A 24,728-nucleotide genomic window follows, 5' to 3' on the forward strand; every position below is an offset into this window, starting at 1 on the left:
ATTGGAAAAACAAAAAAAAACTGTTTAATTTCAATATATTTAATTTTCTCTGAATTTTTCGTAAATTTTTAACATCCCCAAAATGCTGCAAATGTAGTTCTGCTCTTTGATCACACACAAAAAATATAGCACCATTTCTTAATTTTCTGAAGAGGTCTAAGCCTGACATATATCTTTGATACATTTTTGCAAAAAAGCAGCAATTATCAGTTATCACCATCCCTGATAAGGCTGCATCAAGAGTAATAATTTATTTAAATTCATCTGACATTGTCGATATATCTGGCTCAGGACAACAACTAATTACCAGGTGATAGCTATTATTGGCTACTGAATAGTCTGTGCTGAAGCAACCTAAGAATAAAATGCTCTTCTTCTTTTTGCAAATCTTTTGAAGTACAGTGTTCTAATAGCAAGTCATAACATCATAATAAATCCTCAGTTATCCTTCCCACCTTACTTAATACAAATGACATGACAATCAATGTCACATACTCTTTCTTCATGGATTATTCTGTATAATTCCACATGTTGCATCCTCAGCAATATCTGAACACTGTTTTGTGCTGTTCTCAACAGATGAAAGCCTGAGTACATGGAAACTATTGTCTATTAATCAGATAGACTATATATATATATATATATATATACATAAAAAAAAGAGGAAACAAAAGAATTAAAATAATCAACACATTCAAATTATTGTCAGACATGCATTGATGCACTGCTGGAAAGGCAAACATAAATGCTTATCACCCTTTCAACAGAGCAGCTGATATGTGTGTTAAAACTGCTTCTGCAGTAGTCTCACTCTTATTAAAAGGTAAAACTGTGCAGGGTATGGACTTTGTGCTCTGCGCATGCTTTCTGGTACTCGTGATTAGGCAGAACCCTGCAAATTTAAAACCCAGAAATACGGAGGCTTTACAACCCCCTAAAGAGAACAACAGTGTTTGTAAGCTGATTGACACACTGCACGTGACAGAATCCATTCGATAAATCCTCTTCATGGCATTTTTGCCACTGGGTGTCAGAGCAGCAGAAAGGTGGTTCCACCTTCCTTGTTGTCCTTTACTGTTGTAGCCAAATCTGACCTGAACTACTTTCTGCTTCATTTTTTTTCTACTTAAATATAAGAATCACTGAAGTATTTTTATTTTATTTTATTTTATTTTATTTTATTTTATTTTATTTTATTTTATTTTATTTTATTTTATTATTTTATTTTATTTTATTTTATTATTTTTTTCTGTACACACAGCATGGGATACGGACGATAAAGTATTGCACAGTGCCATGGTATCTATTGGGTGTGAACCAGGGCTGCAACAAGACAGCTGTCAGCCTCAGGACACGTCGTATTAGACTTGCTGTTTTCCAGAGCACAAAATTAATGAACCTGTTGAGGTCTACTGCCAGCAATGTAGCAGTACTGGGAGCTTTAAATATATTCCTGCTTCCCCACGTTAGTTCCCACTGAGTGACTTGGAAACCTCCAGTGGATGAAACAACTGCTTTAACAGAAAGGACACCGTAAATAAAGCTGTTGTGTGTCTGTAGAAATCAGCTGGAATACAACCAGGTGTTGATTTTGGTGACAAAACTTCATTTTAATTTACATTTTATAACATAGAAGAGTTAATGGTATGCTCAGAAAGTGGGATGCTTAACTTTTTATTGGTCATTCTATAAGCAGGAAATGACCTTTCTCTCAGAGGTCTTTCGTTGTTTATCACCGTTATGAAGGTGAGAAGGGAGAAATGTTTGTTTGTATTGTTTGTTTGTTTGTTTGTTTTGCTTTGGTGCAGCAGATCTTCTCTCGTCCTTTTTAGGGTGCCAGCAGCAAAAAACATAAATGTGTGCAAATGTTCTGCCACAAAGTGCCTTTCCCCTTCAGGCCTGGCACAGCAGCTGTGCTGACACACCTAGGGCCAAGTGCTGTGTGTCTTCAATCTGTCTTTATAAAACCTGCATGCCACTGGCACCTTATTTATTCCTGGAGACTAAGTTTGTGATGGAATTGTCTTTCCTGGGAACAAGTTACCTGTTCATATGTTAGTTTTCGTTACTGCCGCTGGTTTTGTTTTAACTATTTCTTTCAGAGCAAGCTCTGACTGAGAGCTGCAGTGGACACACAGCGGTGCAGAGGAGGCATGGTGCTTGTTACAAGGGGAAAATACCAGAGGTTTTGGTCAGATTTTCCTCCTGCAGAAGGTAAGGTCTGTAGATGCTCAGGAGTAAGAGGTCCATAAGGGATTTGGGATTTGGTCATGAATGTCTGTAGCTTCCCAGCTTTGCCCTGGTAGCTACTTGCAGACACCTTTCTGCCCAGGCTGTGGGTTTTACACACCGTTCACTGCACAAACTCAGATTTCTGGGAAACTTCCCCTGCATTGATCTTTCATTTGTGAAGATCTGCTGTTAAATTAACTGCTGACAGTGTCACGCAGAATTGGGGTGAAGATTAATGCATTCTTCCGAGATTAAATTCTCTCATTTTTCAGACTGGAAAACTCATGCAGTGCTTAGCACCCCCTTGGCAGAGCCACCCCTGAGTTAATAGTGTAGCAGAGGATGACGGCTTACTTCTTCTAAAATCCTTTCTATTGCCTCTTTTTTTTTTTTTTTTTTTTTTTTTTGAGCTTTATATAGTAGATGGCATAGTAATACATCAGAAACTTTGAACCAAAAAGCTTCCCTCTTATTCAGGGAACTCTAAACCTCTTTCTAAACAATTCCTACTTGAAATGTTGGTTAGTATCTGCCTGAGTTTTCTTTCGCATTTCTGCCTTGCTGCTTCTTGCAACTTCCCCTTATGTCACACCGTGTCAGCGTGATGACAGGTCTCGGTGCTCGAAGCATCAACCAACACCTGATACACCCAGATCTGGGAAAATCCCTCAAACAGCAGCTGCAATTCTTGACCTAAACTGAGACTCAGAACCAAACCGCAGGGAGCAGTGTGCTGGAGGCACGCTTCCTTCAAGTTGTTCTCACATCACGGCGCTGTTTACAAGAAGAGGGAGAAGGGAATTTCTTGACTATAATTTTTATTTGCCTCATGATGATGTGCCCTCAAAGCATGTCTTGCTGGTTGGTTTCATCCTTCACAAATAAGTGGCATTTACTTTTGTAAAACTGAAATTAATGTCCCACGGATGATACGGGGCACAGAGATTTGTGGCCGAATAGCAAGCAGAAAGACAAGGAATCCAGTGGAATATAATATTTGAAAATGTTCAGTGGCTTGTGCACATAAATACATAGAAATATGTTTCTACAATCACAACATTTGGTAATTGCTCCCAGAGTTATTTATGTATGGACTTCCAAATCATAGCAAATAGAGATGGCATTTCTTTAAAGTAAACAAGTGAACAAAACAAACATACTTTTACTGAACCTGGTCCAAAAAGTGACAATTATCATGATATTTCTTTTTCATTTTTTCTTTTCCTAATCATGCAATTTTTTGTTTCACTTCTTTCACAGAATCTGGCTCTTCATAGCAGCCGTAAAATAAAATAATAATAATAATAATGATAATAAACATAGCAGCTTATTTGAACGAGTCCCCGCGGAATAGATGAATATATGGGACGAACTATAGAGTCACATACACAAGATCCTTATAGCGGCTCTAAGTGACTAGTCACAGATATTGACATAACCTTAGGAAAAAGAGAGGGAAAATCAAAGCGTAGGGTAATGGGCAATGTAGCAATGCATTTGTTCATCATTTTTACTGAACATCATTCCTCCCATACAACTCCTTATTATTCCTGTTCCCCTTCTGCCGCCCTTCTTCCCCCTCCCTCCAATCCCTTACCTCCATTTTCCCTGCCTTTTTTAACATACCATCCTTCCCTTCAGCACTGAATTATTTGCCAAAGGCAGATGCTTCCTCCAGCCTTAGGGCAAAAAAGAGCTGTAGTTTACTATGAGCTAGATTTATATTAGGGCTTATATTCAAGAATAAGAACTAGAGAAAGGGCAAGGAGAAAAGGGAAAAGGGAAAGGGAAATGGAAAGGGAGAGGGAAAGGGAAATTGCTGCATGATATTTTAAAATGTCTGAAAATTAGTATGTTCGAAAGACTGACAAATTTTGATGTCAAGTCTATAAAAGCCAAGGATTGCCAAAAGGAGGATTTCTGGTCTCTGTTTGAGCATTGCTGTTTTGGTACAAGCTTTGGTTAGGCAATTGCCTACTGTCACTTAAAGTAACGCACTAAGAGCAAGAAGTTTTAGGTCATCACCCACAGGTCAAAGACATTGGACAGATCTAGGCATAAGGGGTCTGACTTGAAAGAGTGCATAAAAAGAGAGGGGAATGAGACCGGAGTCCCTGGGCATGTTTCAGATTTGGGAATGGATGATTCTGTCTTGTTTATGGAACCCCTTTTCCATTTTACCTATACCTACCCGGTTTTACTGCTAATGTTTGGCCAAAATAAATCCATACCTTTTCTTGAATATGTATGAATGGAAGCTGTTTTACTGAAGGCATTCTCTGGGATGTGGGGATAAAGGGTTCATGCAAAGGGCATGCTCTTCTTTGCCAAATTTCACGTTGTTACTCCAAAACATGAGACACAGAAGTTTCAGTAAATCATTATCCTGTCTCCTTTGCTGTTCCATATTATACATTTTCCATTGCAATTCCTCTCATTTATGTGATGGAATTGTTTCTGTAGTTGTTCCAACTTAATGGCTGCCATTCCTCTTCCTACCCTTTATTAGTCTTTGGTTCCTTGTCTACGTGATTCCTCAGACCCTCAATTTTTTATAGCCATTGTGTTAACCGAGGAGTTTAAATGAATGTGGAGCTTGGAATTCCCCCATAAACCCACCAAGTCACTGTGATTTCTTGCGTAGGGCATAAATGCCTCCTCACTATATCTCCTTCTCTCCTCCCCCACCCACCCCCTGCCTTTATGCAAAGGATGCAGAAATAAAATTAAAACTCCACCAATAAAATCTTTACCTGTCAAATAGCACAATTTTAAGCCAGTGTAGCCTGCCAAAGCTCTTGATTCCATTCCAGGAGCTGCAAATAAGAGAAGATATCTTCAGTAATGATCTTTTATTATGAGGCTCCTGTCATTCTTCTGAATATGTTTTGCAAAAGAAAAGCAAAGAAAGCGCTAACAACAAAACAGACTCCCGTCATGTTTCTCCATTCCTTCCTTGCTACTTAGGCAGGCAAGGAAGCCACTGTAAGGGAAAAGCTCCAGGAGGTCTCAAAAAAGCCATTATTCCTGCAATGTTTACAAGCCTCCCTTGAGTATAAAATCTAGACCATTGCACAGGTGGGAGCAAAGGTCTGAGGGCTACTGAAACTCCACATTTCAGCAATGCATCACGTTGGAAAGAAGCACCTGTGTTTCATAATTTTGTGCTGATGTGCTCATTCCGTGGTCCTGGGGTCAGGCACCTCTTGCACCTCGCCTCAGTTCATTTCTGAGTAGAGAAAATCCTGACCTTCACAGCACATTTGCATCATTGCTGGCAGAGGGGCAGACTGCTCAGATGAAGGTTTAAATTCTGAAAATGGAAAAGAGTACCTGCCAGTTTGCAATGCATCATGCTTCTTTGCTGATAATTAGTTGATTTTTTCCCAAACTTGAATAGCCTCAATGAAAAACAAGGCTAAAGTTAAGCATGGAATAGCATAAAGACACCAGCAAGGCAATGAAAAGGGAAGACTGCAAAGAATTTGAATTAATGGAAAAGAATAAGAGGTTAAATCCCACAAATGCAAATTGCTGAATTCTTTATATTTTGATAGACCTAATTTCATGAATCCCCAGTTTCCCCTGAACCCTTTATTGACCATAAAATAGGAAATAAGAAACACAAGACTGCAAGGTCTTGTTCAACAGTTACGTATTTATATTGTTCCTAGACTTGTGGGGCCCTGGTTCATGACTAAGGGCCTTGCATCCTAATGCAACTACAATAAATTTTAAGGTTAAAGTTAGTCTTAAGCCCTAATTTTCCACAGCTTAGTCACAGTTTCCATTTCAGCTGTATGCTGTAGCCAGCAGCTGATTAACGGCATAGGCACTTACTGCGGGACAACAGTTCAGGAAAACAAAGTCTAATCTGTTTTAGGCATGAGACACCTTAAAATTCTAGGTTTTAGACAAAAAACTCCACGGCAGTATTCAATTGTATTTTGGGCTTTCCTTAGTGGTTTCTTTGTTCAGCAGAAATTCAGTTCAGCAAACAGGTCTCCTTTGGTGATCAGGACAGCAAGCATCCAAACACCAGGTTCTCTTATGAACTCTGTTGGCTAGTCCTGACCACAGCCTACATATCTTATGGTGATTAGTGGTACAGATCATTCCTGCAGTAGCCTGGTCATTATAAAGCTTCCTAGAAGTTGGGGAAGGAGTGGTCATGTCTATAAGCTACTGAAAGGATTTAAACTAGCTGTAAGTGTATGAGGTTATATTTTTAACTCACTGTTTCATTTCCCCCAACTGCTAAGCTAGTTTTAAAGGGAACGGTTCAAGAGCTTACCTCTGACTAGCATCTACTTCTCTTTCAATCGAAAGATATCTTCTTGTTTTCAGTTGTCTTAATTAAGTGAAGAAGAAAATCTGTGGCCTGTTGACATCAGTGAACATCTCCCCTGTCTCATGTGTCTTCAAAGGATCCAAGACAGGGCTGCATCCCAAAACAAGACGCCACATAGGCCAAGACAAGCAGAAAGCAGATGATATAAGAGGATGCTTTTAGTGGGAAAAGCAACGTGGGTGCCCAATCCCAGATCAGCGTCCTTCCCAGCAGTGGGACTGGACCAGGCTGGTCGGTTGGACTGAGACCACAACTGGGTACACTGAGAGGTGGAACTGTTAGTTGCCCCCTGCCATCCCTGTGAGCACCTCCTGCTTCTTGCACTCCTACAGCCCTCTTGTCACACCTGTGCTATAATGAGGTCACTGAGCAGGGTCCATCCTTTACCCATTCACATCAAAAAAGGCAGGGAGAGCATCCCACTGCAGCTCAGGCTTGGCTGCTTCCCAGGTGACTCAGGTTCCTGGGAAGTCTGACGTCCTGGGTGCTGTGGCTCAGAGCTCCCATCAGCTAGGAGGGTGCACCGTTTGTCAGGTGCTCTGTGCCAAGTCCTCACCTATCCCTTCTGTTGAAATCTGGCTGCTGGCTTTCGAAGGGTTCGTGCATTCAACCTTAAGGCTATAGACAGGTTGTGGAGAGAGAACTGAATTCTCCAGAATTCATTATTCTACCAGAATCATATCCTCCTGCCTGCCTGCAGGCAAGTTGCCCTTTGCCTCCTGTCCAGGTAGCTCCAAAGCTTATGTATTTGGGTCCATGAGACCTCAAGAGCTTCTGTAGGATGAGTGGAAAATGTTCTTCTACTTTCTTTCCTTCCATCCCTATGGAAAGATGACTAGGTATGTAGTTTCACACATCACGTACCTGCAGTGAGACCTAACCTACATCTGCAGACAGCCTGGGCATGGAGCAAGGCTCGCGAAATACCTTTTTCTGGGCATTTTTCCTTCTGTGGTGGAGACCTTCACTGCCTGATGTACTTACTGACTCCCTGTTCAAGTCTTCTAATTCTGCGTGCTACACCAGCAGAATTTGGGCAGCACCATTAATTCACAGAGCTAGCTACCTCATTTAAACACTAGAGATAAAGTCTCACAAAGCACAGAAACCTGCCATGTCTCCTGTCCAGATTCCCCTTGTTGAGTACGTGAATGTCTCTTATTCAGTGATAAATAGTTTGCCTTCCAAACGAGATCTGAAGTTCTGTTGGGTGGCTGGCTGTCTAAACATTGCATTAAAAGTCTGAATTCCAGAGACCCTGTTTTTCCCCCTAAATCCAAGGGTTGTCATACTCATCATTTTTACAGAGACCTGAGTATTAGGGCTAAATATGAATCTTGCTGTGAAAATAAGTCAGTAAGTCCCCAAAGTGAAGGGGTGGGTTGATGTTATTTAGATTAAAAAGAAAAAAAAAAAAAAGAAGAAAAAAAAAGGAAAGAAAAAAAAGAAAAAAAAACAAAGGAAAAAAAAACAACAAAGAAAGAAAGAAAACAAGCCTTTTCTGTACTGTGGCTTTTTTTTTTTTTTTTTTTTTTGGTCTTTGTGCAGTATAGCTGACAGAAAAAAAAAAAAAGCTCTGATTTCTTGCTAGCGCTACATGCTAAACACTGTGCTTTATCCTTGGAATTCATAGCAATTTACTGCTTTTCTTCTTAGAAATACATATGTGAAATATCCCATAAGGACAGACTTCATTACTCTGCGACAGGAGGTATATTGTGCTGTATTTTCTATGCACAGCAAAGCAGACAACCAGTGTTTTACATAGCATGATTCCATTATAAGGCTGTAAACCACTGTGATCCCGACACCCGCCCTCATAATATGTGTGCATGACAATCTAAAATGCTTTTATAGTTTCTGTGGTCACTTTCTGGAGGATCGTCAAGGAGCCACCTTCAAAGAAGGAATTTTGAGTCTCACTTAACATCTTCAGAGGCATCCTGAAGAATTGGTCTTGTTCCAGGGATGGTGTTGAATCATATATCGTCAAAATGGTCTGGAGTTAGCCAGGGGCAAGAGAATGAGGTCTATACTTGAGGATAAGAAAGGGAGGACTAATTGTGCTCCTGGGAAATCCTGGCTTGGATGATTATATTGTCAGAATCATTGATCTTAGTTTTGCTGTCCCTCTCTTGAGAGGGAGAGAGGAGATTCTTGTATGTTATAAGACAGAAAAGGAATGATACTAAATATCATTTCCTTTATATAAATAACTATGATGGGAATTGGGTGCAAAAATGTTTGCTTCCGAGATAAAAGTAAAACATGTTATAAAGGGAAAAGGTATATATTTTGTTCAGTGCCTGCAGGATTTAATCATAACCCAAAGGTGCCAATTGTATTTATTTTATGGGACTAACATCTGTGTTCTGCAATATAATTGGGATTTCAGGTTCAATGTGAATGAGCTCTGTTTATTTTTCCACTATCATAGATTATTCCCCTGCTTGTGCTAATTACCCCTCCGTGCATGTGGTCCATATTGTCTAACTCTTGCATTGGATGACTTCATTTGTGCTGTGTTAGTCTCCAACACACCTGCTAAAACCTGTAACAGCGTTTAAAGCTGAAGATGTTTCCCAAGCTCCCTGTTGAACAACAGTCATAACTACCTGAGGTACTATCCTGAAAGAAAGGGTAATTAAAGCTGGATATATGGAGGGAAGAAATGCAGTGGTAGGTGAAATATCCCCATTTAAGTATGTGGAACAACCTGGGCCAAATAGCAATGGTTGATGGCACAGACCTCCTGGAATTCCTGTGATTTCTACCAGTGCTCCTCATTATTTAGATGTACTCAGAGCTCTGATTTTAATCTAGTTTAACAAATAAAGTAATTATTTTCTTTGGAACAAAATCCTCCCACCCTGAATTTCATAATTCTTAAAATATCTTGCACTGGACATGAGCTGAAAAGCAAATATGGGTTGTATAAAGTGGTATGATTTGGCCTGGGATAAGATTGCCTAACAGCTGCACACAAAGCTAGTTCTAGCTGGGAATGCAAGCTGACCAGGACTCTATTTTTATTTTTATTTTTTATTTTTATTTAATTTTTATTTTTATATTTTTATTCTTATTTTTATTTTTATTTTTTTGATGCTGTTTGTGTGATGGATTTAGTTACAAATGTTAACAGCTCTCTAGGAAAAATTCAAAAGCACACAGAGCAGGGGCTATGCCTGAGGAATCCTAAAACTCCTTAGCACAGGGTTGCTATTCGCTCTTTTACTCTAAAAACTGAAAATGCCAGTTTCTGTGACTCGATGCTGCTGCTTTGCATCATCCTGACAGCTTGAAGCAGGCTTAACCAGCCAGCTGAGGATGCCATTTTTAAGGCTGTAACATCTCTTAATGTAGCCTGCTCTGGCTGTTGTCTCAGGGTCAGTGTATGACATGCTGGCTCTGCTAATTCCCTGACTGCCGGAACAGCCTGCTGGGGTCAAAGGTATCAGATGCAAAATAAGAGGAGTGGAGGCTGCTGTAATTCCCACCAAGTATCATTAATATAAGTTTTTATAATAGTCCCATCCCTTTCTACCCGTGGAATATGCCAGTTTTTGCTCTAGGTTTTGCTCTTTAATAACTTTGTTTATTAGAGAAAAGAGGCACATTTCAGCACGTACCTGAGAGAAAAAACTGCAGGATCAGGCACTTTATGGCAAAGCACCGTCAGGTCCTTTTATGGTCACCTACACCTGTGCAAGTGAATTCAGCCTCATATGCCAGTATGAAAAGAGAATTCTGATGAGGAAGAGCATTTTATAAGCACTTATGATTAAGGCTATAAATGATTCCATAATGTGCAAAGCCGTGCAGACTGAGGCCTGAAATCTCCTTCACATGAATAAGTGATTCTTGCTTTTTATTCTGCTCAACATACACATTTGAGATATTTTCAGTAAGGAGCAAGCACATTCTGCTGAAGGAAACCATCTATTTGCATCCTTGTAATCTTTGCACAGCTGTATATCATGATTTTTGATCTGTAGAGTTCTTCTGAACGGGATGAATCTGGGACACCTGAAAGTCAGCTGAAGATGTGCAGTCAACAGCTCTGCACTGGCTGCCTTGGTTCATTTCCTGTAGTACAGGACTCTGATATGGTTTGTTGATTTGTCATTGTCAAGAACCGTGCAAGAAGGCTAATAAATATCGCCAGCCTGCCTTTCTAATCTCCAGTGTCATCAGTATAGCCCTTTCCTTCCATCTCATTTTATTAATCAGCTTGCAGGTATGTTTTCATGAAAACAGGCTACTCCATGTTCTCCACCGAGAATAGGCAGTTTTTCAGCTTTCTGCTTGTATGCAAGTGGGCACATTCCACAAAGCAGCAGATTTCTCTTAACTATTGAACTATTTAAATGATTGCAAGTGAAGGTACAGCAGCCAATTTCCTTTACTTCTCTCTCTCTCTCTCTCTCTCATCATTTTTTTCGTTTTTCATTGAGCAAGAAAGCAGATTCAACAAGAGTTCAGAGATTTTATTTTTGGTACCGTAACAGGTCACTATTGAGGTCAGATTATATTCATGAATTCTGAAATAACTGTTTGCTAATAGCTTGTGACAAGCAAGCTCAATAACAATGAAGGTAGATGGCTTATGCTGGAAAACGACAGTTTTCTGGCAGTTTTCTGGCAGAACTGAACAACTCATCACCAGGTATCAAGTTAGTCATCGTGTAAGACCCGTCTCTTAATTTTGTAGTAAACACCAATTTATGTTATATGAAGTTAAAATGGCATGCAAATGACCTTTTGAATGATATTTTTATTGTGAAATGTCAATGTTAAATAAATGGCAAACAATAAAAATATCACAAAACTATTAAAACTCAAAAGAGGTTCAGTACAATTTGAGTACTGGACAAATATTTTTGTCTATTTTATTCTTACTGGCTTGTCCGTCTTTGGTGAGCCCTCTTTTTTAAATACTGTAAAGAAAGAGAAATATTAGGACATGCTTTGAGTTGCCTCCTTCTTCATTGCACAGAAAATTTACATATTTTTAAAGGGTATAGACATTTGTGCTATTTCCAATCTTTATTTTTAAAACAAGGATGAAGAGGGTCATTCTTAAAGCCTTTGTTTTCTGTTTGTCACTAAAAATAAGTGTTTTTTTTTTTTTTTTTATTTTTCCTTTAGCCAGTTAATTCTGTGACAGATACTGGTGTTATTTTTAAAGGTAGCCCACCCGGCTCTGCCCCCTTGTGAGAACACCCCGTGTGTGGGTTGGTCAGATGATAACCATGCGGAGCTTTGTGTGGGCCCTTAGTCAAATGGGCGCGAGTATCGTTACTCAAATGAGTATTCATAGCCACTACTTGCTTTATTTTTTTTTCTAGAGCAGCAACAAAATGGCAGAGACGACAGCTGCCACATCATATACATACACACACTCCTACACAAACTATGCTTTGTACATCAGAAGCAGCATAAATACCATGGCATGTGGCAGTTACCATAGCAACGTGTTTTTTTAATGAATAGCAGATGGAATAGGCATGTAAAACTTACATAAGTTGTTAGTAATTTGTAAGTTACTGCAGACCAGCTACTGCAGTAAACTTTTTGTTTTCACTGTTTCTATTTTTTTCCATGTACAGTGTTCAGTTTCTCCTTGTCTTCCCACTGAGTTTACCCCGATCTGGAATATAGGGTATGGTGGTGTGTAATAAATAGCAATGGCTAATTTTTTTATTTTATTTTTTTGTGGGTGAGCTTCCATAATGCAGACGACACAGGAAATAATATGGTTTAGCACTTTTTAAAACAAACAAACAAAAAAATCCTAAATTATTTTGATGTAGCCTTTAATGGTAAATTCATAAGACATTGCTACAACATGGCAGCTTTCCTCTGTAGAGACAAACTTATTCCTAGTGGATAGTGAGAATTAAAATTGGAGTGAATGGGTGAAACTATGCATGAAAATTCATGTTTTGATTCACATTCTGACTGTGGTTTGTTAGGAGACAGAATTTAATAATTTGCTGATCAGCAGGGGAACATAATGGGAAATGCTCTTCATTGTAAAATTTCAAACATTGAAACGTTAAAAAAAAAAAAAAAAAAGAAAGAAAAGGATTCTTCCTCAAAATTTGAAATGTGAGCTTCTCAGGAGCTATAAATGGCCTGATCTTTACAGGCAAGGTCAGGCAATGACAAAGGCAGAGCTGGAGTTAAAAAGTTAAAATGGAGCTTCCCTGGTCGCAGGAGTAGCTCACTCACCTTCAGCATTTCACACACTAGCCATATAGAGCCATATCAATTATGACTTAGATTCATAAATCCTACCTAAGTGCATAGGAGTTAGATGCCTACATGCCTCCCTGGATCTGTTCCTTAATTTTTTGACCTGCGCTATGCACCTGGTAAAAGAAGAGGGTTCCTTAATTCAACAGGGAGTTGTATTAGAAAAGGAATAGTGGGAACAGATTCTGTCACCAAAAGGAAATGTGACTTCATGGTATGTATGTAGCTCAAAGGCAACAGTAAATATTCAAATTACTAGTTACTAAGCAGCCTCTCAGGAGTGAGTTAAGAGATATGTATTGCTGAGATTTTCAGGCATGTGTAAAGAGCTCTTACCCTTGGCTTTGGACAAGTACCCTTGGCATTCAGTGACTGGGTGTGAAAGTCTCTCAGGTTCATCTTTTAATTCCACATTGTAGGAGCAAACATGTTCCCTGGGCTTAAATGTTGACACTTTCCCTTCCCTTCCCTTCCCTTCCCTTCCCTTCCCTTCCCTTCCCTTCCCTTCCCTTCCCTTCCCTTCCCTTCCCTTCCCTTCCCTTCCCTTCCCTTCCCTTCCCTTCCCTTCCCTTCCCTTCCCTTCCCTTCCCTTCCCTTCCCTTCCCTTCCCTTCCCTTCCCTTCCCTTCCCTTCCCTTCCCTTCCCTTCCCTTCCCTTCCCTTCCCTTCCCTTCCCTTCCCTTCCCTTCCCTTCCCTTCCCTTCCCTTCCCTTCTTCCCTTCCCTTCCCTTCCCTTCCCTTCCCTTCCCTTCCCTTCCCTTCCCTTCCCCCTTCCCTTCCCTTCCCTTCCCTTCCCTTCCCTTCCCTTCCCTTCCCTTCCCTTCCCTTCCCTTCCCTTCCCTTCCCTTCCCTTCCCCCTTCCCTTCCCTTCCCTTCCCTTCCCTTCCCTTCCATCTGTGTGATCTTCAGCATTGGTGAAGGTTGCCTCTTTTTCATATTGCTCCCTGTTTCTGGTTCTTAGCAGTACTGGAGGTTTGTTGATGCTGAATACCCTCACTGCTCAACTTTTCTCTTGACTTTGCTTCTGCAGCCACTTCTCCTGGATGGTCACTCTTACTCTTCCTCCATGATAGTAGCAGTCAAAGAAAGGCTCATTGCATAATAAATTCACCAAACAATAGCTTTGTTGGAAGAAATCTGCAGTGTCTATGTTGTCTTCTGGCTAAGACATGCTAGAACAGTATTTTGTCATGACGCTTGCCCATGCTGAGCCCCTCACTTGGGAGCCCTCTTTGTCATTTTCCACATTTTTATACTATTTGCAGAGGATTAGGACCAGAGAGAAAAAGGTTATCATAAAAGAGAAAGTAAATAAATCAAGCTCTTCCCTTTTTACTGTTACTGTTATTGAGAGCTCCAAAGTATTTCTTTTATTCTCCAGGGGTATATTTTCAAAGCAGTAAAATTAAGCACACCATTCCCATGCATTAACCGTAACTTAAGACACACAGTTAGATCTATGCTAATTGTTCCTTCTAATGTTCCAGGGGAGTTATAGCTAGGTAAAACGAAGACTTGATTTAGGCCTCAGAATTCAAAGTCTTAGAAGTTATTTTCACCCACGAAACAGCAGATAAGAGCAATTATTGCAGTCTTCTTATCTCTTTTACCAAATTAACCCTTCATTCTGTGGGAAGCTAAGTGAGAATTAAATGTTCCATCTTCTTGATGGTTGCATGTATTTTTAAATTTACATTTTATTAACAGAGTAATTGTGGACTTAAATTTTGTTTAAATGGTATGCTTCATATAACTGCTAAGTAGCTGTTATACAATTGTAGAGAAAGCTTTGCAAGACATTGAGACACTAATGGCTTTTCAACCTCAACAAGACACCTAATATAAAAAGACGTGAGAGCCTTGTAATTAAAACAATCTTCTCAGTGAACTGTTGATATAGAAAACAATCTACTCTCCTTTACATTTTCCATATTAATTGACTGAAAAATTATGAACAGCACGTTTTGTGGAGGTGCACTTTGGTAATTTTTATGTTATTGAGAGTACTTTAACTCACAGTGCTACCATGAAATTGTATTGAATATTGCAACTTATCAGTGTCAGTGTGAGCTAGAAGCATATTGTTAGATACTTCTATCAATAATCCAGGCATCATTTAAAGACTCTTTCAGTAAACTAAAGCTCCCCCAAGAAAATTGTGTTCTGGGAACATGAAACCCCAAATATGTCTCAGAACTTGAAAGCAACAGCTGAAAGCAGGACAAGCAGTTCTCAGCCTGGTTTCCTGTGGATTTCTGTCTAACAGTCAGGTACACCAATGTACAAAAAAATCATAAGCTCATTGCTGAGCAGGAGCATTCAGAACAGCTGTTTTTGCTGCACATTCTCCAGTGTCTCTGAAGGATTGAGCTTGGACTGAGTCCCTGCTCATGGGCAAGGAGAGAGAAGGGAGTCCTGTCCCCTACTCTTCCACTTCCAAGAAACTCGTATAACTTGGTATGTCTGGGACCTGGGTAACAAATGCAGTCATCTAGACTTTGGCTGCTCTTTTTTCCTCACGGGACCACATCAGACATTAAGGCCTTTCTTTCTCCAGCAATACCAGAAAATAGTGTTTGTAGTTGCAGGATATAGTTAGCCTACTTCTGTACCTTCCAGAAATGGTAGGTGTGTGAGCAGACCTTGTGACTGTCTTCTGAAAAATAAAAAAACAGGTGATGTAAAATTTCATGAAAACACAGAACAGCAATGAGAGCAGATATCAGCCCATTGACAAGTCCCTCCTGACAATGCAACACCTGGGGCAAAGGAGTATAACAGAAGGAAAGCAGAGCCAGATAAATAGTTGGATCAGAATAAAGAGAAATCACCCTGCTTAGGAAAATTGAGTTCAAATGTTGAAATGGCGCGTGTTGCACAAGGAAACTTCTCTTAGTCTAAAACCAAACTTTCCAGATCAATTAAGGAAATTGTAGCACACTCAATCACACTTTTACACATTTTCATGCATGAGAACACGTCTTGCTATCAACCAATTACCATTGCTATTCTCAATTTAAAATTATATAATGGCTAATATGACCTAGCTTAAAATGTGAAATTAGTTCGTTTACATGAAGGTCTTGGAATCTTTGCTGGATGTGGGTCATAGTCAGGCTGTCACCGTTAGAAAATTCACCCACAGTTTTGCAGCACTGGTCGCTGACGACCTCATCAGAGACCACCAATGTCAGTAGGGTCTTCTCTATGGGCTTACTGCACAGTGTGCTGCTCCCCTCTGCCTCCGGAGCTGCAGAAAACCTCTGCGAAGGATGGCTGGTTAAAACTGTTTCCTATCATACTCTCCCTCCATGCCCTTGCTGACATGCCAATAATCAGCATGCTGTTTACTCCCTGATTATACCAGTTACAAGTTGGGCACACTTCATATGTTGTGCGGCGTGGTGTATCAGTGGTACTTGCTAACTAATAACAGATAGTGTCACTAAAATTATAGTGTTTTTTTTTTTTCTTTTTTTTTTCTTTTTTTCATGAGCATGCTTATCAAAGATTCTTTGTATCCACAGATGAATACTCTCCTAGAAATGAAATAAAACCTGTCTGCTGCATTACTTATGAGGCATTCTGCCATCTCAGTAGGATCTCTGACTCTCAAAATGCTTGCAGTGTCTAATAATTAGATTTGGATAATACTTTCTCTTTCAGGCATCACATTTTATTTTAGCAAGTATTTCCCTCCACAGTAGCGCTGTTGAAATTTTGAATTGGGATAGACAGAAAAAGAACGTGTGTGGGTGTGTGTGGGGGGACCCTTAAAAGTGCTCCTTGGGGTGTGGAGTCTGCTTGGGAAGGAAGAAGTGCTACAAACTTCTCAGTTCTGGATGCACAGTTGCAAAAGGAAATTAGCTCATTTGCAATTTCAGGCAGTCCCCCCATCCCAACACACACACGCCATTGATAATGAGTTGAGAGAAAAGAGATCCGGAGTGCCTGCCCGCTCAAATGGAGCGTGCACTTAATAGTCCTGCTCGCGTGGCGCTCCCTGAACCTGCGCGCACTGCCCCTGGGGACTCGTCAGAGCACAGCAGCCGGAGCTCAGTGGCACAAGGATGCCATCACCCCCTCCCCAGTCCAACAAAATCCTTCATGAAAAGAATAAATTAGAGTGGAAAGGCACAACGTGATTACGGAAGACAATGCAATCTTGCTTGTAAAGTGGCAAAATTGTATTCCCACCTCCGAACGCGCTTCTTCGTGACAAAGTCAGTGCCACGCAGGTTCCAGAAATCCTGGCAAAGCTGTTTGTATTCACTCACATTCACAGGCTACAGCCGTGGGTGCAAACCCTCCTTGAACCAAATCTTCAGAGGAGTTCATCTCTAACATCCAATAACATCTGAGTCCATGGGTTCCCGGAGATTTCTGGTCACGTGCAGATAGGAACGGGCAAGGAACCTGGGAATGGTCCTGGGGGGCTGGATCTTGGGGGTTTGCTTTGAGGTGGTAGGATAGTCTGTGTATAGCTCATTGGGAATACCTTGGTTGCTCTGCTTTTTTTGACAAACTGGTATTTCAGTGTATCTATCAACCGTGGTCTTTTTATTTTTTCCTTCTTTTTTCTTAATGAAAATTTAGATTTTTAGGAAGAAAGTGTTTGATGTTAAATTAAAGGATACCAAACTTGTTGGTACCTATACTGCAGATAGCCCTCCATATACCTCAAATTCTGCTAAATGTAGTGTAGGAAAAGAATAATTTTAAATATTAAGATTTGGCTTCTTTTCCTGTTACAAAAGTTGCTATTTTGGCCATGTTTCCTTTTTTTTTTTTTTTTTTTTTTTTCCTGTACAAACCAGAAAGGCTGTAAGCTAAAGCTAGTTTACAGGAGCAGACAGCCTAGACAAGACAATGAATATCCACTGAGAGTCCTGAAAAACAGATTTACAATGACCAGAACAAAATTGCAGGGACCATCAATCTTTACACTTTAAGACAGAGATTGGCCACCTGCTGGGGTCAGAAAGTAATTCATAACCATTACCATCGGGGCTTAGCATTATATAATTTGATGCACTCTGGGTGCTTTATTCTCTTACCCAGAATACAGAGTAGTTTTTATATATAGATTCCTGTTATGGCATTGCAACTTCTCTCTGTATTGGGAAAGAACCAGAGGAAAAATGTGGAAGAACTGTTACAAGAAGAGAAAGAAAGAAACAATTACGGACAGGAGAAAAAGTAGTCAATCTGATCTCCTGTTTTTTTTTTCGTTTTATTGCACTTAGATTAGACAGCTTTTGCCTTACCATTCAGTTGTATACATGAATGTTCTCAATAGTTCAGGAAACTAGAGAAACAGTTTAATCAAGTCTACTGGTAAATCTACATTTAACCAAACTATAACAAACATCCAAAATAAACACATAAATAGACATATTATCCTAAGCTCTGGACAAATCACAAACATGTTAAAATAAATAAAAATTATAATGAAACCAAAAATACACACAATTGCATTAAAAAAGAATTCTATTCTTATGATCTTAAAATATCCCTCTAATTTGAACCATAATGCCCTTACTACTACACAAAGAAATATAGCTGTAGCAGATGTGTTAAATTTGTGTAACGAAAAGAAGCCCCTTTGCAGATTCACCCTTTGCTGAGACCTTGTTTCTCCACCCTGTCCCAACAATTGATGCAAGTTTCAGCCATAACCCATTCAAAGCAAAAAGTGAAAGCCAGCCAGTGCGTGAAGCCAATCATCTGAACAATAGACAGCATGCCACCATATGGGACAGCTCTTGAACATCCTGTTCTTACACGCTTAGTGGGAAAGCCACAAGAAAACCAGTGACGGGAGAGTGTGACTGTTCCTGCAAAGGAAAAGTAAATGTCAATAAACACGGGTATCTTCTGCGGTGTGTGTCAAATAGTAATCCACCTGGAAGTGTTAAAAAGGCTGCCAGCAGATTTCTCTCCCCACCACACATTAGCCTGTGTTGTGTCAGAAGATGACAAGCCGAAGGCTTTCCATCTCGGTTTCCCAGTGCAGAGCCTCGGATGTGTCTTCTTCCAACCAGGCCAGCTCTGTGACCTGCTCTAAATGCTAACGAGACCTGGCAATGTGCAAAGTGTTCAGTCACAGAGGTGAGAGGAGAGAGAAATGGGGAGCAGACGGCAGATGGATGCAGCATTTCACTCCTATGCTGTGTCCCCGTGGTAGCAGCAGACGCAGAGGAGGGCATTGCTGCAGTCAGGGTACCACAGAAACACACCCCCAGAGGAGCCTGATGTACCCGAACTTGATTGTCTGCCTAGGCTCTGTTTTCAGAAGGGTCAAATGTACCTTTCTGAAGAAAAGCTGCACTGGCAGCACCAGCAGAACTTCATGCTTGTGCTCACTGAGAAGCTGGGAAGTGGTGCACGTCCTTCCCCTGAACAAAACAGCTTAAAAAGTCAAGAAGCAAAAAAGATGTTAACAATTGTCAGATGATCAGTCAATTCAGGCATTTAAAATTATGCAGCAGAAAAAGTATAAAGTGGAACGCTGTGACGCGGCCTGCACAGGGAGTGAGCAGTATCCTGTAAGAAAAGGGACACTGGGTGTTTCCTTAGAAATGTAAATGGCCCTGGCTTCACGTAAGCTTCATTGAAGCTGCTGAAGCGACACCTTTTTCACCCAAGCAGCTCAGGGCCCAGCCATTCTGACCTCAGCTGGAGGAGGAGCTGGAGCCCCACCAGCCTGCGGGACCGGCCTGCCCAGGACACTAACCCCATTTCAGTGCCTTTTCATGAAGTATTGTTCATCTCCGAATACAACTGTTGCTCCTGAGCTATACGGTTTACGGCATCCTGCTCTGCTGAGCAGCCCGACAGGCGCTCCTATCAGAGAAGTGCCTGGTTTTGAGTGTTCGCGGTGCATGTTTGTGGCTCCACTTGTGGCTGGGCCCTCAGACACCGCGTGTCACTGCCACCTTGGGCGCACAGACTGTAGTAAGAGCTGTAACAGGAACGCCATGCTCCTTTACGGTGCTTAATTTATCGATGTCTCTGCTGGTTTTGTACTCCAAAGAACAGCCTTATGGCTTCCCTTGGAAAAAGCGAAATCTGTTATTTCTCCTGGAGGTTGTCATTTCAACAAGGGTTACGGGGACCTCCGTGGTCTGCAGGAGGTCAGGAGCGGTAGCCTGAAAGTGCACGTCTGAGTATTTCTGCTGTCACTTCACCGAGGCATTTCTGGAAAGTTCAGGATTATAGTCGTTCTTCTTTGCTGAAGAATTTATATGTATTAGTAATATTTTGATGACTAGGGGGAAGGATGCAAAGCGACAAACTGTAGTGTGCAAGTGATTGGTCTGGCTTTGAAATTCATTCCTACATTTCACAGGTTGCAAATCTTCATTTCTGGATCTGAAACAAACTTTCTTTTATAACCTTAAAAGTATGTCATCTCCTTGGATGACTATTTTATCTTACCTCTCAACTCAGGCAAATAAAATCCTTAAGGAGGCTAACCAAAATCCAAATAAAATTATAATGTGCATAAATATAAATATTTATTTTTTATATATGCACTTATACAAAATATGTAAATTATTTATGTATATATGTTTATAAATACATAAGCACACACACCAGCACATACCCAAGTATGTACATATGCGTGCACGTGTCCTAAACACACATTGTGCTCACACTAAGTTACAGCTCTGCTCTGGGATATGGTGCTGTGATGTATCATATAAGCAGAGACTCCTGATAGCATTATTCGTATGGTGGATAAAATACACTCCTCAACTTCTGGAGTGTCTCAGTTGGAACAAGATGCAGCATATGCTCTGCTTCACAACTATTTCTGTTGGTTTGTGCAGAAGAGGTAAGCACTGCCATGTCTCTGGCTTGTGGGGTGATGCCGAATGAGGAGCAATAATTATTATTCAGGTGGTGCGATGACTGCAGTTGACAATGATCCCTTCTAGTGAGGTTGGAAGTCTCATTGGGACTGTCTGCATGCATGAAATATTTATTTCTGTGCCAAAGCGTGTGAAATCAGTGAGTGTTAGTTCCATTCTGTGAGGCTGGTGTAAGATCTTTAAAAAGTGGCAACTTGCCATAAAAAAAAAAAAAAGAAAAAAAGAAAAAAAAAAGTGGCAAGCAGCAAAAAGAGATTTATCAAAGGCCAGTTACTAAGGGAGAAGGGCAGAGAAAACCCTGACAAAAGCTGTCAGAGGGGGTACCCAGAGACACTGTGGGTCATCATTGCACCCAACTCTGGCTTTGGGAACTGAGCAGAGCCTGTAGGTACAGGCTGGTGGGTACCTTCCTTTCCCTTCTCAGCCTCTCTCAGATGGAGGGGGCTTATCACTGTCAATCAGAATCTGTGGGCAAGACAGTGATGAGCTTTATCTGCAGCCTTGAGAAGGAAGGCTCAGACAAGGCAGCTCGTGCAAAACCGCCATGTGCTCCTGCGCCTGCTCCTGCCTCTGTGGGCCTTTGTCAGAGAGCTGCTTGTGCCACCAGCTGTGTACCAGGCATGAGCTCTGGAGATAAAATGCCATGTGCATGAGGTCACTTACTGAAAGGGAGTGCTGCAAGAGCTGTCTACAGCCCTGTGTAGGATGAGGTTTTCCAAGGGAGCCCGCCGTTCATGGCCGGCTGGGGATCAAATCTCTGCCTCCGCCACAAAACAGCAGACGCAAGGGCAGAACCTTCAGAAATGTGGAAAGGTATTCATGCTGTTTTAAACCTCTCCGGGCTCCGCTGTGAGGCAGAAATTGCTCAGGAGTAGGATATTTCATTATCTTGCCAGTGCTTTTGGCTGAAGGAAGGTTGGTTTTTCCATTTGTAGCATAAACATCTTTTTTTCACATACACACACAAATTCCCTCTAATGCTAGCTGGTTATACCTTTCTCAGGGCTGAAGTAGAAGAAATTAGCCTGACATCGGATGTGGACCCAGGCTGTTTTCATGCCACACAGAGGCAGGGGAAGCGACTCGTGCTCCTCGGCTGGCTCCAGCTGCCTGAGCCCATGGGGAGCCCAACAGGGCTCTTTGCTCCTCAGCCCGGACCCATGCTCTGATGCTGCAAGACACTGCAAGTCAGCCTCAGCTGGAGGGACAGACAGATCCTGCCTCTTTTTAGCTCCAGAATACATCCTGAGGGCACCCTACGTTGTCGTTAGCACTCTGACAACAGCAGGTCTTCGTGACTGGGAGAGATGCCACAGTGCATGGGTACCTCCTAGTCCTGTTCACCCACCTCAGCCACATAAATGTCTGTGCTATTACAGAAATTGATTTATTTTTTCTTTTTGTATAGGATTAAATAAAAAATCTGTATGAATATCTCAGCCAGCTAGAGAAAAATGTCATTGAGCTGATAGAGCAATGACACTTGAGAGATGCTTGAAACAGAGAGGAAAAACTCCCCGAAGTCTGAAATCCCACATATACATATTTCTCTTATTTTCAGCAGTAATTCCAGGACACTGGGGAACCCCATTAATCCTGCTGCTCATGTTAGGATTTCCACAGCAACTGCAAGGTTTCAGCTCTCATGCCTACGACTGAGTCCTGGCATTGATAAACTATCCAGAGCCAGGGGAACAAGGCTCCTGAACTCGGAGTCTGAACAGGAAAGACATGGAAACACCAGATTATGATTTAGAAATGAAAGTCTTTTGTTGATTATCTTTCCAGCATGCAGTTCTCTCTTCAAATAATTTTGTTTGAGTGCAAACATCTAATTTTTTTTTTTTCCCCCTCCTTGGTTTAATTAGCATTGGTAGGGAGAAGTGTGCAGCACAGGGCTGAAGCTATGCAGTGGAAAGAATGCAGATAAGTGTTTTCAATCGGTTTCCACAGATCTGCTGCAGACCGAGGGAAAGCCAGCGCTTTGTCCTGTGCTGTCAGCTCAGCAGCAAGTTGCACCAGCACCACCGTGCCAACTTTCCCGAACGAGGAGCGGAGCTGCGCCGCTTCGTCCCACAAAGCTACGTGGCAATCATCAAAATAATGTTTTTGCACTTGAGAATGTGTGACTTGATTGATAATATCTAATTTTACATGACTTTTAAACAAAACCAACAGAAAGATATGGAGACTTTTTAGGAGCAGCGGGAGAATGAAAAGCTGAATGAAGAAAATTGTGCTACACATCATCTTGTCTTATTACTGTTAACGCCAGCAGTCATAATCAAGAGTTTATTGTACAGGGCAATCTGGATGATTAGAAACTGGATTCAAGTTCATAAAAAACATCTTGATATAAAACTCTTTTTTTTTTCTTTTTTTTTTTTTTTTTTCACCAATGACACCAGGAGGCAAATTTACTCCCTCCCCCTGCAACCTCTTTAATTCAGTGGAATTATACCAGAGATAATTTTAGCCATGTATCATCAGGATCCTTTTAAAATCATATTTCACATAAATGTACATTTGAAGAAATATGTTATGTCACTGTGAAAGGTGTTGATATTGTATATTTAGGTGGTTCCTTGGTCTGTTATTTGTATATTTGATACTTGAAAATATACTTGAAAATTTACTTAAAAAGTAAATAAAAATAAATAAATAAGAGGAAACAATTGTGTCCAGTGAAATTATTTTCCTCTTATATTATCTGTGTTTTTAGAAGAGACATACTTTCCTCTAGTTACTTCTCTGGGTTCTGTCAGGAAGCCAGTATCAAATTCCTCCAAAAGAATAAGATATTACTGGAAATTTGGTCATGAAATGAACCATGCATATTTCTCAAACATCAGAGGAATTACCAGGAACAATTTATTATTGCTTCACTCAAGAAGACTCTCACATTGTCTTTTTTCCTAGAGATTTTTTCTTCCCCTCCCTTCCCCCGAAGTCTTTTTTTTTTTTTTTTTTTTTCCCAACTTACTCTTCTCAAACACTTGTTGCCTCTTTGCCATGTTTTACTCTTTTTCTGTCAGGATGTTTCTTCTTTCTTGGTTGGATCTCTCACTCCTGGGCTCTGTTTTTTCCCTACTTCAAGAACAAAATGTCTTGCTTTACTACTGCTTAATCTGTTTCCTGTTCTGGACTAAGGCAATAAGTCAGTACAATTCTCAGTGCTTGGGAAACCAGCCTGCTTATGCTGTGACTACTACCAGTCAACTTGATATACATTTTTTTTTTTCTTGCTAGTGACTCTGGTAGCTTAGCATTGGTTAAGATCTGCTTATGATAGGTTTACCATGGGATGGCTTTGTGGGAGCACTGCTGCTGCTCTTCTTCAGCTTAGCCAAACAGCCAAGAATGAGGGGAAGGTCTTAATGAGTTGTGAGCCCACCAAAACAGAAGCCCCAAGGAGAGAGGTTTGAAAGCAAACATGCTTCTCTGCTTCATAGGTCAACAATGCTGCGTGGTATGATATAGATACACCACATGGCTATCCAAGCCTGGGTACTATATATACTGCTGTATTAAAAGCGTCTCATTCTTTGAAAATGCTGTCACGTCTGGGATGGTACATGGCTGCTTTGTAACAATGAATGACAACCCGATGTGACAAGACAGGAAAAGAACAATATGTTGAGAAATATATTTAGAGTGCAACTTGATAATATTGAAAATGATGTCCGCATGCTCCCCGAGACCTCCAGACTGTTCCTCAGCAATGTGTTATTTAAACAGGCTTGAAGTACCTAGCACATTAAAAGGCTGGGCCAACGAAACAATGAAAATCGCTCCATGGAACTATCACAGAGCTACATCATATTTATTTCTGTGCTGAAACCTTCATTTTACGAACAGTAGTTGCAGACACCACAGATGGAGATTTGAATGTGGTGTGATACAGCACATCAGGAACTAGTTAAGGTAACTGTTTCGCAATCTGCAATTTACTCTTGTGAAAAGATCCTGTGGCACTTTATCTGAGGGTAGAGGTGTTAGCCCCTGAGTGCT

General features: G+C 40.8%; 1 long non-coding RNA gene across 1 annotated transcript; it reads left to right on the top strand.

Moving 5' to 3' along the window:
• Nucleotides 1–162: 162 nt before the first annotated feature.
• Nucleotides 163–23,110, top strand: LOC136789005 (uncharacterized). The gene is made up of 2 exons (XR_010827685.1): nt 163–2,214; nt 22,671–23,110. It is a non-coding gene; the product is annotated as an uncharacterized lncRNA (long non-coding RNA).
• Nucleotides 23,111–24,728: the final 1,618 nt, after the last annotated feature.

The sequence above is a fragment of the Anser cygnoides genome, chromosome Z, assembly GCF_040182565.1.
Source record: "Anser cygnoides isolate HZ-2024a breed goose chromosome Z, Taihu_goose_T2T_genome, whole genome shotgun sequence".
NCBI lineage: Eukaryota > Metazoa > Chordata > Aves > Anseriformes > Anatidae > Anser > Anser cygnoides.